A 5,407-nucleotide genomic window follows, 5' to 3' on the forward strand; every position below is an offset into this window, starting at 1 on the left:
AAAGAGATACAGTGGCAGCACAAATCCATTACAACAAATATGCAGCGATGTATGTATGTAAGCAAATATGCCAGCAGCCAGCCAGCGAAGTCAGTCAGTCAGTTTGTCGGTGGCCAGTAGCTGCTGGTTTGTCTATTTGCCAAGGCTTTGTGCGCACAAACTGTTGCGCCATCGACAAGCCTCCCAAAGCAGACGCTTTCTTACACACTCAGCCACCCGCATACATACATATGTGTGCGTGCAACATACATTGCAACCCCACCCTTTCGTACTTGCAARTGTGTAAATGTTTTTCTGTTTCGTTTTTTGTTGTAATGTGCGTAAGATGCTATCTATTGGTGGTGCCAACGGCCCATTACGCATACGTATTTCACCTATAAATGCTTTACAAATGTCGACGCCATCATGTGCATTAGCTTCAATAGGCGAGTGCCATGCGCCACCCATCAGTGGCGGCTTRGCGCTGCAAGGCTGCTCGTGTAGGTAAAAGTGAACGCTTGCAATAAACTGTTGCTTTTCACGTGCCCGCACACATATACACACACGCACAAATTAGGAATATGACTTGATATTATATAAGTGTGTGCTTGCTGCAGTTGGCGTGGCGCTGTATTAGCAACTGTTGCACKAGTATCGAACATCAAGCAATGGTTGGTCAATGCCAAATTATATAATGTGATTATGCAATAGTAAACATTTTAAGTCAGACTCGGAAACTGTTGTCCAATGAGAGACATATTTGAAGTTTCATAACAAAACAGCTTCAAATGTTGTAATTTTGTTTTGGTATTCTGTATGTGATCTCTTTTTGAATATGTATAAAAATTTCTTGTTTTAAATTTGCGTTTTAGCTATTTTCTGTATTTTGTGGTAGAGAGGATCATTCTGATGACATGTGGTGCCGTATCTGTGGACTAAAAGTCTTTCTTATAACCATTTATGCACTATATTTATTTCGTTTCGACTACATKCAGGTCCAACTGTTTGTATCATACATCTAATCCAATATTTACATATATGCTGTTCCGACAGCTCCTCTCGAATTGTCATGTTATTAGTGCACTGCTGGTGGCTCTATTGGGCCTCTTTGGCTCAAAATAATATGACTACATTGTATCTTGGTTCCTTTGCAAAGTATTCGTAGAAAAACAGTATTCATGTTGGCACAACTCGAATTGGGTCAGTCTATAAAATATAAATCATTGGTCCCTCATTTGTTGCCGCAAGGCCTTTGACGCCTTTCATGAAAGCTATGAGTACCGCAGAAGGTGGAACCACGAACTGTATGAGATCTACGATAATATGAATGCATAGCTTAAGCAATGTCGTTTGCAAGGTRGATGATGTTCTTACGAAAAGCTTATTCGAATCGGGATTCATGGGTGGACAACGAAAGCAAGGGCATCCTCGCATCCAAGGAAGGATGGAGTATATAGAGACCTGTCTGCACTTGGGATGTACAAAAGGCGTGACCACACAAAGGGTAGAAGCTACTGAGAAAGTTTTATGTTTTCGGCCCAGACTATATGCCTTCAGTACTTAGAAAGTATTAAATATTGGTACTGCGGWTGCTATAGTATTAGGCTCTAGATCATTCACTCTTCCGCACTAACAACTAATTTGTCAATTGAGGGATATCCATTAGAGCAGTTCATACTTGCRTTGACGAATGAAAATTTCTATATAAGTACTCGTATATGATAGAACTGTGTAAAGGAATCTCAGTTCTTGAACTATTATCTTCAAACATTTGCATTATTATTGAAGACTTGCGTAAGGAAAACCCTTTCAATTCTCTGGAGGTTATTCTCGACATCCGRCCAATACACATACAAGTGAAGTAKGAGGTAATGCTTACGGCTAGCCAAATCATGGTTTCAGGATATTGGAGCCAGACTCGGCGCCACCAAAATCTAGAGCTAGAGAAGGAGACTCACAGGGAATTAAACAGATCGTTTTCATTCCCTAGCAGAGAATATTGGAGCAATGATTCTGTGATCGACAGTTCCAACGGCTAAATCTATATACTCTTTGATGAAAGGGTTAAACAAGAGCGGTCTCTTTACATTAAGTTGTACCAGTAGATAATAACAGGGCTTTTAGCTGGTAATTCGATTAATATCATCTGGGTACCCGGTCATATAGGAAAAGACAGGTTAGCTGGCTCGAGGGGGAACAACTGGAGATATGATTCCCCTAAGCTGACTCAGGCCATTCGGCTTCCTCAAGGGTTATTTGAAGCAATGGATTATTGAGTAGCATCTCAGTTTTTGGAACACAAGCAACACARCGCAAAGCACAATATTACTTTAGGGTAGTGTTGACCATGTTGACAGACTAAACAGCTCCTACTTCTAGACAAAATGAAGCTTAGTAACATTGTAGATCATCACAGGGCATCTACCCTTAAGATTCCACTTCAGAAAATGGGAAAAGTGGATTCGGCAGAACGCTGGGGGACAGCTGAATACATAATTTCCCTAAGCTGCCCCAGATATTCGGCTTCCTCAGGAGTGATTTAAAGCAATGTATACTTGAGGAACGTCTTAGGTCTTGGAACATAAGCAACATTTTAGAGGTCAACACAGGGCTTGTAGCATCCACTACTCGGAAACGCTAAKTGCGGACGTCTGCGATTCGGCGCCATGTACCTTGCTTTTCAATCAACTAACCACCTATTGCCGATTTGCTCTACAATCATAATCCTGAATTGAAAAATAAAAAAAATTATCCATGAACGTCAGTTTTATTTTTGGTGACAAACATTTTACTTATTATAATTTTTTTTTTAATATTTATTTTATACGAGTACCTTCGACTTTTACTAGCWCATGTTTTGCTGAATCGTTGCTTCCATCCGAGTGGCATTTTCACTTTAATGTTAATTTTGTTGATTAAAAATTATTATTAATTTTTTGTATCTATTTTTTCATTTGAAAACAGTTTTTTTATATAAAAGTTGTAGCGTAAAAATTCACTAAATAATTTTTGCAATTTTTTTCATTTTTTTTTTTTTTTTTTTTAACTGAAAACTACACTACACAAAGAAATTCCCCGCCCCACTAATTTTTTTTTGCATTCAAAAACAGTTTTTTATATAAATTTTGTACCATAAAAATTCACTGAATAATATTTCGAAAAAAAAATATTCCATTTTGTTTTTTAAATTAACCTTAAACATCATTGCACATAGAAAGAAATTTCCCGCGCTACTAAAATAATCCAACACGCGTCGCGCACAACATCATTACAACTGCTTTAGTTGGTTTCGTGAACGCTATCATCGTTCTAACAAGCGAACATGCATATTCATGTGCACTTTACGTATGCACTAACGCGCTGCAAACACCTATTAAATGCACAAACGCATATACAGCAACCATCAGATACACGTATGTGGGCACCGATGTATGCATGTATAATTTTGTATATGTATGCACGTTGCCGTGACGAAAATCAAGTGCTCGAACAGCAACAGCAGCGTTGCTTAGACAATATTGGAGACAATCAACGGCAACAATTTGTGGTTTGTGTGGTCATCGATTCATTCAGAGTATAAGCAAATTTAGTGTCAATATGTTTTGCATGCGGCGTGGGGGTGTGCACTATGTGTGTATAGTGCTTGCTTACGGTAGTCGTTACAAAAACAATTTGCTATAGTTTGTTTACATTTTAAAAAGGTCTTTTGTTGTTCAACGAACAAATGTTACTCATACGCCGTGTGTGTTGATCATATGTTTGTTTATTGACACTAAGCCTTAGACATGCACGATTGACACAAGTCATGACGTTTGCGATACTTAGCATTGCTGCTTTGATGTACTATACATACATATGTATAAATATATATACTCGTATATATGTATAAACAAACAATATGTTATATGTTCTGGTTCCAATGTGTCTAAAATGAAAACAATAGCGTAAGAATTGAAAAATATTGCAAATATTCASGTCGGATTAAGCAAATAAAATTTTTCAAAGCTATACTTTTGGCTACGCTGATTAAAAAATTTTAATTTGCACATATCATATTCATACATATGAATGTATATATGTATACAAATTTGTATGTTTTATAATTTTTAGAAAATCAGAAAAATTATTGATCTTTAGTTATATTATTATTGTTTCGTAATTTTGAAGAAAAAAAAAATAGCATAAAACCGTTGATTTTAATTAACATGGTCAATATCATGCTAACCACTCAAAATGTTTCAAATTACCGATCAGTTAATAGCCACAAAACTACGTCATTCGGTTTGCGTTAGCGGTAACCGAAATTCAGTATAATCTTAATCATATGTATATGCATATATGTACATATATATGGTTGCAAATACTTACATACACAAACAAGTAGCTAGCTGTTTAATAGCAAGGAAAATATATTTGTGTAATTAATTATTTATGTATTTTATTGTTTTTACTCAACGACACGTGTGTTGTTTTGTTCGACCGCCTAAATTGAAGCAGTATTATCTGCATAGACTTTACGACTTTACATAGCCACACAGGAAAAAGTYTAACGGTATGATATCACACAGTCTTGGTGCCCAATCGGTCGGCCGAAAATGTGAAATTATCTGCTTACCGAAGACTTCTCTCAAAAAATCCGTAGATTAACGCGATGTGTGGGAAGTGACGCTGCCTGTGAAACCAAATGTCGCCGAGATCACGAGCTTWAATTTTAGGCATTAAATAATGGGTTGCGGCATTACTTTTGAAAAAAATATGGACCGATGACCCCACCGGTCCATAAACCACACCAACTCGTTTTTTTTTCTGGATAAAAAGACAGCTCTTGAATCTATTCAGATTGAGCCAAAAATAAGCCTCATCGCGTAACACAATTTGGCACGAAAACGTCGAAACTTTTCAAGAGCCCTAAGAGCGAAGCGATGACGTTTCCTTATATGGGTATTTCGTAGAAGTATATAAATATTCTTCTTTTTTTTTTGCTTGACTAAATATTTTACTTCCAATCTATCTGAAGACAAGCAGGAAATTTTGCATACATTGATTGAGCTCTATTGAGACTAATCAATATATTACAAAAAAATATTCTTAAAACTACTTAACGTCTGTCCGGAAGGTCTAAAATGTGRGTTCTTTTTACGTGTCTAACATCCATACTATCCAGTATATTTATTGACAGTAAGTTTTTATGATTAGAAAGTCTATCAAGGTATCGACTAGATTTACAKATTTTGTCTTTAACAAATGGTACATTAAGTTTTGTGGAATTCGAAGTTGGTTATATACCAAAGAACACTGCAATGCTTCTGAAAGTCTTAGATATATTTATTTGGGGGATTTTAATGTTGGATGTACTCGCCGTATCCTATAAYTGCATTGCATACATCCATACTGGTTTAAGGATTKACTTTTAGYGAAAAAAGAAAAC

The sequence above is a fragment of the Bactrocera latifrons genome, unplaced genomic scaffold, assembly GCF_001853355.1.
Source record: "Bactrocera latifrons isolate USDA-ARS-PBARC rearing strain unplaced genomic scaffold, ASM185335v1 scaffold_182, whole genome shotgun sequence".
Lineage (NCBI taxonomy): Eukaryota > Metazoa > Arthropoda > Insecta > Diptera > Tephritidae > Bactrocera > Bactrocera latifrons.